The sequence below is a fragment of the Callorhinus ursinus genome, unplaced genomic scaffold (assembly GCF_003265705.2).
Source record: "Callorhinus ursinus isolate GAN/ISIS: 27379988/994484 unplaced genomic scaffold, GSC_fseal_2.0 scaffold85, whole genome shotgun sequence".
In the NCBI taxonomy this organism is placed as follows: domain Eukaryota; kingdom Metazoa; phylum Chordata; class Mammalia; order Carnivora; family Otariidae; genus Callorhinus; species Callorhinus ursinus.
Window position 1 is genome coordinate 890,624 of NW_027397147.1, and position 11,979 is coordinate 902,602.

At 34.5% G+C, this 11,979-nt stretch overlaps 1 protein-coding gene across 1 annotated transcript in view; it reads left to right on the forward strand.

Annotated features, from left to right (window-relative positions):
- LOC141371669 (phospholipid-transporting ATPase ABCA3-like) overlaps nucleotides 1-11,979 on the forward strand; it is a 90,273-nt gene that overhangs the window by 65,947 nt on the left and 12,347 nt on the right. The window contains exon 13 of the mRNA XM_073887987.1: nucleotides 4,273-4,427. The gene's annotated coding sequence lies outside the window, so the exon portion shown is untranslated. The remainder of the gene's footprint in view (nucleotides 1-4,272; nucleotides 4,428-11,979) is intronic.

The following is an 11,979-nucleotide window of genomic DNA, read 5'->3' on the forward strand; positions in this document are numbered from 1 at the left end:
CTCTTCATCTTTTTCTTGATTAAGTATTGGGTTGGGGAGCCTGGGTGGCTCAGTTGTTAAGCGTCTGCCTTCGGCTCAGGTCATGATCCCAGGGTCCTGGGATCGAGCTCCGCATCAAGCTCCCTGCTCCGCAGGAGGCCTGCTTCTCCCTCTCCCACTCCCCCTGCTTGTGTTCCCTCTCTTGCTGTGTGTCTCTCTCTCTGTCAAATAATAAATAAATAAATAAATAAATAAATAAATAAATAAATAAATAAAATAATATAAAATTTAAGTATTGAGTTACTGTAAACCTTTGAATATTTTTCTGAGTTTAACAAGTTGATTCTGGTAGTTTTTGCCTTTTTTTTTTGGTCTTCCTGTAGAAAAACAAGTGCTTTGACTTCCCTGATCTTCCACTATTACTGTCATTTAAAACATCTTAAAATGAAAGAATTTGAGTAATGATATGAGAAGGAAGGAATCTAATGAAAGTAAAATTCTGAATTCACACATTTTCAATAAGTCTTTTCTAATTGTTTATAAAATATTTTATTAATGTTATTACTATATAACATGATATTTCATGTTCAGCTTTTAAAGAACATAATTTTATATTGAAATTTCCTTATGTGGATATAGTCTATATATATATTATTTCCAAGGCCACATGGTATTTCTAGTAGTTACATAGTATTCTTTTTAATAGCCATATAGTAGTGTTTTAAATTAATATGCTGTAGTTAACTTGTCATTTTCTTTTTAATTTTTTTTTAGCATTTACCTTCAATGCTAAATAAGTAACCCTATTTAGATGTCTTTGAAACACTTTCCACTTTGGAATATGTTTTTAAATATAATATTCAAAAATATATTTTAAGACCATACATTTTTTAATCATCTCAATAGATGCAGAAAAGCATTTGATAAAATTCAACATCCACTTATAATAAAGACTCTCAACAAACTGGGCATAGAGGGAACATACTTTAACATAACAAAGGCCATATATGACAAGCCCACAGCTAACATCATATTCAATAGTAAAAAACTAAAAGCTTTTCCTCTAAGGTCAGGAATAATACAAGGATGCCCACTCTTGCCACTTTTATTTAACACAATTATTAATTAGGCAAGAAAAGGAAATAAAAATCATCAAAATCAAAAAGGAAAAAAGAAAACAATATTTACAGATGACATATATTAAAAAAAACTATAAAGACTCCCCTAAAAAACTGTTAGAACTAATAAATTCAGTAAAGTTGCAGGACACAAAATCAATTTACAACATCGTTGTGTTTCTATACACTAATAAACTATCAGAAAAAGGTGTGCCTGGGTGGCTCAATCAGTTAAGCATCTGACTCTTGATTTCAGCTCAGGTCATGATCTCAGGATCATGATATTGAGCACTGCATTGGGCTGATGCTGAGCATGGAGTCTTTTGGAGATTCTCTCTCTCCCTCTGCCCCTCCCTCTCTGCTTGTATTCTCTCTCAAAAAAAAAAATAGTGAAATTAAGAGGAAAACACCATTTACAATTACATCAAAAAGAATAAAATACCTAGGAGTAAATTTAACCAAGGAGGTGAAGCACCTGTACACTGAAAACTATATGACATTCATGAAAAGGAGTGAATAAGACACAAATAAGTGGAAAATATTCCATACTGTGGACTGGAAGAATTAATATTGTTAAAATGTCCATACTACCCAAAGCAAACCACAAGTTCAGTGCAATTCCCATCAAAATTCCTATGGCATTTTTCACAGAAATAGAACAAACAATCCTAAAATTTGTATGGAACTGCAGTAGTCCCTGAATAGCCAAAGTAATCTTGAGAAGGTGTAGGTATCAAGTTTCCTTATTTCAAACTATGTTACAAAGCTAGTCACCAAAACAGTATGGTATTGGCATAAAAACAGACACAGATCAATGGAGCAGTATAGAGAGCCTAAAAATAAACCCATGCATATATGGTCAGTTAATTTACAATAAAGGAGCCAAGAATACACAATAGAGAAAGGATAGTCCCTTCAATAAATAGTGTTGGGAAAACTGGATTACTATCTTACACCGTATACTAAAATTAACTCAAAATGGATTAAAGACATGAATATATAAGACCTGAAACCACAAAACTCCTGGATGAAAATATAGGCAGTAAGCTCCTTGACCTCAATCTTGGAGATGATTTTGGAGATTTGACACCAAAAACAAAGTCAACAAAAAGCAATGATAAATAGGTGGGGCTACATCAAACAAAAGCTTCACAGCAAAGGAAACAATAAACAAAATGAAAAGTAACCTGCTGAATAGGAGAAAATATTTGCAAATCATGTCTGATAAGGTGTTAATATCCAAAATATATAAAGAACTCACGTAACTCAATAGCAAAAAAATCCAATTTAAAAAATGAGCAAAGGATTTGAATATTTTTTCAAGAGCAGCAGATAGATGGCTAACAAGTACATGAAAAGAGGCTCAACATCACTTATGAGGGAAATATAAATCAGAATCAGAATGAGATATCACCTCACACCTGTTAGAATGACTATTGTCAAAATGCCAAGAAATAACAAGTGTTGGTGAGGATGTGGAGAAGAGGGAACCCTTGTGCACTGTTTGTGGAAATTAAATTGGTGCAGCCACTGTGGAGAACAGTATTAAAGTTTCTCAAAAAATTAAAACTACCATATGATTCCACAGTTTCACTTCTGGGTATTTACTTAAAGGAAATGAAAACACAAACTCAAAAAGATATATCCACGGAATATATCCATTGGCACGGAAGAAACCTAAGTGTCCTTTGGTGGACTAATGGATTTAAAACAAATGTGGAGTTGATCTTTCCTCCAATCTGGATTGTTTGCCTTGGGATTATCATGTGAATGTGAAATTTCTGCCTTTTTAAAGCTTCTCTGTGGCCTCTTTAATAATAGCAGGTTAGCCTTTACCCTAACTCAGTGGTCCTCAAGGTCTGGCCCTCTGACTAGCAGCAGCAGCAGCATCACCTGGGAATGTGTTAGAAATGCAAGTTCTCATCAACTAATGAATAGATAAAGAAGATGTGTATATATACAAGGGACTATTATTCAGCCATAAGAACGAAGGAACTTTTGTTTGTGAAAACATGGATGGACCTTAAGTGCATTATGCTAAGTGAAATAAGTTGAAGAAAGACAAATACTGTATAGTCTCACTTATATGTAGAATTTACAAAAAATAAACCCAAATTCATAGATATAAAGAACAGATTGGTGGTTGCCGGAGTCAATGGATGGGGACTGGGCTAAATGAGTGAAGGCAATCAAAAGGTACATATTTCCATTTATAAGATGAATAAGTTATGGGATATAATGTACAGCCTGATGACTATCATTAATTTTACTGTTTAATATATTTGAAAGTTGCTAAGAGTAGATCATAAAAGTCTTCACAAGAAAAATATTGTAATTATGTATGGTGATAGATGCTAACTAGACATTGTGGTGATCATTTGTGATATATGCAAATATCAAACCATTAGGTTATACATCTGAAACTAATATGTTTTATGTCAACTCTATTTCAAGTTTTAAAAAGAATATATATTTTTAAATAAGATAAATGATTTATAGGATTTAAATGGTCTTATAGTTTGTTTTTTACATGTTACCAAATAGTTGCCCACAAATCTGGACTGTTTGTTACTAGTATTTAAATTTATTGAGGACAAAAGTTAAATATTCCTAATCTTTTTTTAAAAAAAGATGTATTTATTTATTTTAGAGAGTACACATGCAGGGGGAGGGGCGAAGGGAGACAAGGCAAGCAGACTTCCTGCTGAGTGGGGAGCCCAACAACATGGAGTGCAAGCTCAGGACCCCAGGATCATGACCTGAGCCAAAATCAAGACTCAGAGGCTCAACTGACTGAGCCACCCAGACGCCCCAATCTTATGTTTTTCAAAACATCTACACAGTACCTAATCTGGTTCACAAATAAAGTAACAGTCTGATTGTAATGTGAATGTATTAGAATATAGCAAATTATTTATATGTTTTTATTACCAATATAATCCATACCCATTGTAGAAAATTTGTATACAAAAGCAGAAAAGAACAAAAATTAAAAGATAGCTAATCCTACTACCTAGATTTAATTATTGATATTTTCCTAAACTATTCTGTAGGAGATAGTGCTAATTCTTTTGAGTAATCCACAAGCAGGCTGAATTTAAGATACTAATTTAAATATCTTATAATGCTCTCTCACCAAAGCTCAGCTTCTTTTATGTCTTCTGCTTACTCATAGGTTGTTACCCTCCTACCAGAGGAGAGGTTTATATTCATGGATTTGACATCTCAAAGAATGTAATTGAGATTCGAAAAAACTTGGGCTTCTGCCCACAACATGACATGTTGTTTAATGACTTGACACTTTCAGAACACCTTTTTTTCTACTCTGTGGTGAGTCAGAAATGTTTTAAAATTATACAGTAAATTTATCTTTTTTCTTTTGATATATAGACATGTAAAGTTTAACACATTCAGCTAGCACCACAGAATATTTTCCTCATCCCAAAACACTCCCTTATGCTATTCCTTTGTAGTCACCCCTATCCCACCCTGGTAATCACTGGTCGATCCTTAATCACTAATGTCTTGTCTCATTGAGAATACCATATAAATGGAATTATATAGTATGTAACCTTAAAAGATTAGCTACTTAGAGCATAATGCCTTCGAGATCCATCCACACTTGTATGATCATTGGTGTGTTTCTTTTAATTGCTGGGTAGTATTTCATGTTTAGATGTAATACAGTACACCAATTAAAGGACATTTAGGTTGTTTAGTTTGAGTATGAACAAAGCTGTTCTGAATTTCATGTATAAAGTTTTTTGTGTGTAAACATAATTTTTCATTTCTCCCAGAACGAGATTACCAGATCATATTATACGTTTTTAACTTTATAAGAAATTGCCAAACTGCTTCCTAGAGTGACTATACCATTTTGCACCCCCACTATCAGTGTAGGAAAATTCCATTTGCTCCATATCCTTTCCAGAATTTGGTATTGTAATACTTTTTAACATATTTTTTTTGAAAGGGAGAGAGAGCGCAAGTGGCAGTGGGGGGCAGAAGGAGAGGGAGAGAGAGAATCTCGTGCAGACTCCACACTCAGTGCAGAGCTCAACGTGGGGCTCAATCTCATGACCCTGAGATCATGATCTGAGCTGAAATCAAGAGTCAGATGTTTAACCAGCTGAGCCACCAGCGCACCCCTATACTTCTTAACATTTTAACCATTCTAATAGATGTGTAGTGTATATCATCCTGGTTTTAATTTGCATTTCATGAATGGCTAATGGTGTTGATTATCTTTTTGGGCTTATTTCCCATTTTTATACCCTCTTTGATGAAATATTTGTTCATAACTTTTGTCCACTTTTAAAATCTGGGTTGTTCATTTTGTTATTAAATTTTTGAGAGTTCTTTATTCTGGATATATGTCCTTTGTTGGATAATATGCTTTGCAAATATTTTCCCTATTTCTGTAGTTTTTCTTTTCATTTTCTTGGCAATGCTTTTTACAGAGCAAAAGTTTTTAATACTGAAATCCAATTTATCACATTTTTCTTAAAGGATCCTACCTTTGCTGTCTTTTCTAGAACTCTGTGCCTAACCCCAAGACATGAAGATTTATTCTGTATTTTCTTCTAAATCTTTTTATTTTTACATTACACTTAGATCTGTGGTCCATTTTTGGGTTAGTCTTTGCTTAAAGGTGTAAAATATAGGTCTAGTTTCATTGTTTTGCATATTGATCAATAGTTCTAAAACCATTTTTCAAAAATACTGTTCTTTCATCTTTGAATTGCTTTTTGCATTGTCAAAGATCAAATGGTCATATTTCTGTGGACTTACTTATCAACTCTCTTTCATGTGTTATTGATCCACACTGCCCTGATTTGTATAGCTTTATAGTAATTCTTAATATGGGATGATGCTATACATCCAACTATATTCTTTTTCAAAAGTGTTTTACCTATTATAGCTGTTTGGCTCTTCTAGATAAATTTGTGTATTATCTCTTATGTGTCTACAAAAATTCTGTGATTTTGATTGGTATTACATTAAACCTGTATATCACTTTGGAGAAAGTTAACATTGTTACCATGTTGAGATTTCAAATCCTTGATCATGGTAACTCTATTAACTTAAGTCTTTGATATCATCACCATTTTTAGTTTTCACTATACAAGTCCTATATATTCTTTTCATTATTTGGAGCCTTAAAAAGTTTTTTATTTCCAGTTGTTCATTTCTTGTACATAGAAAAATTGTTGATATTTTATGTTAACCTATTGTTCTTTGACCTTACTAAGCTCACTTAATGGGTTTAGGAGGGGTTTTTGTTTTTTTGTTTTTGGTAGATTCCTTGGTTTTGTGCATAGACAATCATATCATTGGAGAATAGGGATAGTTTCTTTGTGCCAATATGTTTGCCTTTTATTTCTTTTTTTGCATGCCACGCCGGCTAGGAACAGCATAACGTTGTGGGCATCCTTGACTTGTTTCTGATATCTGGGAATAGCATTATGTTTTTCACCATTAAAAATTTTTTTGCAGATACCCTTTATCACTGTGAGGAAGTTCCTTTCCTTGTTTTTTTTTTTAACTTTATTTTAATTCTAGTGTAGTTAACATACAGTGTTGTATTAGTTTCAGGTGTACAACATAGTGATTCAACAATTCTGTATATTAAGGTAGTGCTCATCACAATAAATGTACTCTTAATCTCCTTCACCTGTTTCAGCCATCCCCCACCCACCCACCCCCACTCTAGTAACCATCTGTTTGTTCTCTATAGTTATTTAAGAGTCTGTTTTTTGGTTTGTCTCTTTTTTCTTTGGTCATTTGTTTCATTTCTTAAATTCCACATATGAATGAAATCATTTCATATTTGTCTTTCTCTGACTGATTTATTTCACTTGGCATTATACCCTCTAGATCCCTCCATGGTTTTGCAAATGGCAAGAGTCCATTCTTTTTTATTGCTGAGTAATATTCCAGTGTGTGTGTGTGTGTATGTGTGTGTGATCTTTATGTGATTCAATATTATTTAATGCCCTGCTCATGTGGCTTGTAAAATGATCTGCATTCTCTTTCTAATGTAAGCATTTATTGCTATGATTTTTCCTCTTAAGCACTCCTTTGTTGCACCCCATAAATTTTGATACAATTTTTTATATTTTCATTTTTATACAGTTCAAAATATTTTCTACATTCCTTGAGACTTATTCTGTGACTCATCATTTACAAGTATGATCTTTAATGTACAAGTGATGGAAAGTTGTCCTGCTTTCTTTCTGTTAAGCTTAGTTTAATTCTATTTTGGTCAGAGATCATATTGTGTAATTTTAAGTGTTTTAAAATTGCTAGGGTTTTATGACTGAGGATATGGTCTATCTTGGTAACTATTCCATATGCACTTGAGAAGAATATGTTTTCTGCTGTTTGGTTGGAATTTTCTGTAAACATCAATTAGATTCAGTAACTTGATCTTGTTTAGTTCTTCTGTATATTTGCTGATTTCTGGGTAGTTGTTCTGTTACTTAGTGAGGAGTATTTCTGAAATATCCTATTATAGTCATGTATTTTTCTATTCTTCATTTCCATTCTATTCTTCTTTGTTTCCTGTGTTTTAACTTCTATTGTTAGATGTATGCACGTTTAAGATTATTATGTCTCTGTTGAATCACAGATCTGTACTTCTGAAACAAATAACGCAACATATTTTAAGAAAAAAGAAAAAGAAGAAGATAGCAAGAGAGGAAGAATGAAGGGGAGTAAGTCAGAGGGGGAGATGAACCAGGAGAGATGATGGACTCTGAAAAACAAACTGAGGTTTCTAGAGGGGAGGAGGGTAGGGGGATGGGTTAGCCTGGTGATGGGTATTAAAGAGGGCACATTCTGCATGGAGCACTGGGTGTTATGAACAAACAATGAATCATGGAACACTACACCAAAACAAATTATGTAATATATGGTGATTAACATAACAATAAAAAATTAAAAAAATAAAAAGATTATTATATCTCATTATTCTCTTATCAACATGTGATGTCCCTCTTTTGTCTCTGGTAATTTTTGTTGTTGTTGTTCTGAAGTCAACTTTATCTGATATTAGTATAACCATTCCAGCTTTCTTTTGATTTGTGTTTTTTTATTAAGTTCAATTAGCCAACATATAGTACATAACTAATTTTTGATGTAGTGTTCAATGATTCATTAGTTGCTATAACACCCAATATTCTGTGTTCTCATGGTATATCTTCTTTAAACACTTTACTTTAAACTAACCTATATCACTAAAGTTAAGTGAGCTTCTTGCAGACATTATATTAAAGAGTCATGTTTTCTATACAATCTGAAAATGTCTTTTAATTGATCTGTTTAGATAATTTAGTTTTAATGTAACTACTAGTAAATTTATATTTAAATCTATCCTTTTATTATTCTCACTTTTTTTCTTGGTCCTTTCCAGTTTTATTTTGGGTTATTTATTGTTTTTTTAGTATTCCGTTTCAATTTGTCAATTGTGATTTTTACTATATCTCTTGTATACACTTACAGTGATTGCTGTAGACATTGCAAAATACAGCCTTAAGCTTTTCACAGTTATTTAGAATCAATATTTTCTGACTTTGTTTGGAATGTAGAAACCTTACCACTTACTTGTAGGTTCTTTATCCTCCTCCTTTTATGCTATAGTTGTCAGATATTACATATATAAATATTGAAAACATCAGACAATGCTATATTTTTCATTTAAAACTACCTAGTATGTTTAAAGAATCATAAGAAAATAATAGTTATTTTACTTACTGTTTCTTTATGATTCATAATGTTTTGGGTTTTATATATTATTTCTTTTCAGTTTGAAAAATACTCTTTATCAGTTCTTTTAGACCAGTACTCCTGGTTCCTGCTTCTCTTAGTTTTCCTTCATTTGAAAGTACCTTTAATATACTACCATTTTTCAAGAATATTTTTGCTTGACATAGAAATCCAGGTTAACAGTTCTTTTCCTTCAGCAGTTAAAAATGTTGCTCCACTGAAGGGGAGTAAGTCGGAGGGGGAGATGAACCATGAGAGACGATGGACTCTGAAAAACAAACTGAGGGTTCTAGAGGGGAGGAGGGTGGGGGGATGGGTTAGCCAGGTGATGGGTATTAAAGAGGGCACATTCTGCGTGGAGCACTGGGTGTTATGCACAAACAATGAATCATAGAACCCTACATCAAAAACTAATGATGTAATGTATGGTGATTAACATAACAATAAAAAATTTTTAAAAAAATGTTGCTCCACTGCTTTCTGGACACCATGGTTTCTGATGAGACATACAAAGTCATCTGAATTATTCTCCTATAGATAATATGTCATTTTTCTCTGGGTGCTCTCAAAATTCTTTTGTCTTTCAGCAATTTAGTTAGGATTTGTTTGGTGCAGATTTCTTTGAGTTTATCTGATGGAGTTTAGCCACCTTCTTCAATCTGTAGGTTTGTGTTTTTTTCCAAACCTAGGATGTTTTCAGTCATTATTTCTTCAAATATTATTTTAGTCATATATTCTTCCTTCTCTCCTTCTGGAACTTCAGTGACATGAATATTAGACATTTTGTTATTGTCCCAAATGTCCCTTGGGCATTGTTTTTTTTTTAAGTTTTTATTTAAATTCCAGTTAGTTAACATACAATATCATATTAGTTTCAGGTGTACAATTTAGTGATTCAACACTTTCATATAGCCGTTCATTTTTTTAAATCATTTATTTCTCTCCAGATTGGATAATTTTTATTGACCTACTTTCAAGTTCACTGACGCTTTATAATTTTTATTCTATTACTATTGAGTATATCTAATGAGCTTTTTATTTTGGTTATTGAATTTTTTAGTTTTAAGATTTCCATTAATTTCTTTTTCTTTATTTTGATGTACTCCCTACTTTAATTCCAGCATCTGTGCCATCGTAACATTGATATCTGATTGCCTTTTCCTAAGTGAGTTGAGATTTTTGTGATTCTTTGTGTGCCAAATTATTTTTGTTTTTAAAAAGTGGATGTTTTCCAAAACAAATGATGTAATATATGGTGATTAACATAACAAAAAAATTTTTTAAAAGTGGATGGTTTGGGGGGGCGGAGTAAGATGGCGGAGGAGTAAGAGACCTAGATTTCATCTGGTCTCAGGAATTCAGCTGAATAGGAATCAAACCATTCTGAACCTACGAACTCAACAGGAGATCAAAGAGGAGAGTAGCAACAACTCTCTGAACAGAGAAGCGACCACTTACTGGAAGGTAGGATGTGCGGAGAAGTGAATCCGAGGCGATATTCGGGAGGATAGACGGCGGGGGAGGGGCCTCCGCCGGCCGCTTCTGGCAAGTGATAGAGCCGAGGAGCACAAAATCGGAACTGTTAGAAGTCGGCTCCGCTGAGGGACGTCACTGCAGTTGCTAACCAGGGAGTGGAATCCTCCCGGGACAGTGTGGTCTCAGGACCCTTGGGGTCACAGAAAGACTGGGGGTGCCTGAGTGCACCAGAGCTCCCAGGTATCGGAGTGGGGAAGCCGGCTGCAGAGACGGAGCCGAGGCGCGGGCTCTCAGCTCGGGGTAGCCATAAACTTTGATCCGCGGCCCAGTCGGGCCACTGCTCCTCCAGCAGGGACCCAACAAGCGGAGAGCCGGGGAGACTCCCCTTCCTTCCCAGGGAGAAGTGGCGCGGGAACACACCGCAGGGATCTGCTGGGTTTGGAGACTCCACACAGGGTCGGGTGCCAGAGATAGCAACACTCAGGCACAGGCCGGGTGAGCACGGAGTGCGGCCAGAGACCGGGGACATGGGAGTGACTGCTTTTCTCTGGGGGCGGACTGAGGAGCAGGGCTCTGAGTTCTCAGCTCCCCTAGGTGGAGATTGGGAGGCCACATTTTTGCCCTGGTCATCCAAGGCTATACCGAGAGCTTGCAGGGAACAAAAGCTCCTGAGAGCAAACCCAAGCAGCTTGCTTAGCCCGGACCGACAAGGGTGGGGCAATTCAGCCTCCAGCAAAGACATTTGGAAACCATGGCAACAGGCCCCTCCCCCAGAAGATCAGCACGAACAGCCAGCAAGCCAAGACCAAGTTTACCGATCAAGGAGAACGGGAGAACTCCAGCGCTAGGGAAATACTGCACATAGAATTCATGGCTTTTTTTTTACCATGATTCATTAGTTCATCAAAGTTAATTTTTGTTAACTGTTTTTTTTTTTATTTTTCCTTTTCCCTTTTTCAACCAACATTTTATCAATATCTTTTTAAAAAAAAAACATTTTTTATTTTTCATTTTCTGAGGCATATTTTATCCCTTCATAGTAGTTACCCTTATTTTTGGCATATATATATAAGTTGTTCTCTCTTTAAAATTTTGAGATACAGTTTCTTCTAACAGATCAAAATATACCCTAAAGCACTAGTGTATGGCTCTGTTCTAGTCTCCTGCCTGATCACATTCTCTCCCTTTTTCCTTTTTTTTTTCTTAAATCTTCTTCTTTCTTTTTTCAAACAATTTCTTATCAAGTCCTTTTATAAAATCTTTTATAATTTTCATCCTTACAGTCATCTTCCATCCCTTCATTGTATCAACCCTTATTTGTACATATATGTCTTTCTTCCTTTAAAATTTAGGAGGCACTTTTTTCTAACAGACCAAAATACGCCCAAAATCTAGTGTGTGGCACTGATCTATGCACTAGCCTGATCATATTTGATCATATTCTGCTTTTTTTGTATTGTTCTGTTTTTGTTTTTTTTGTTTTTTTCTTTTTTTTCTTTCTTTTTTCTTTCTTTCCCTTTCTTTTCCCCTGGTTTCAGGTCTTTTCTGATTTGTATACAGTATATTTGCTGGGGACGTTGTAAACCTGTTAGCATTTTGTTCTCTCATTCATCTATTCTCCTCTGGACAAAATGACAAG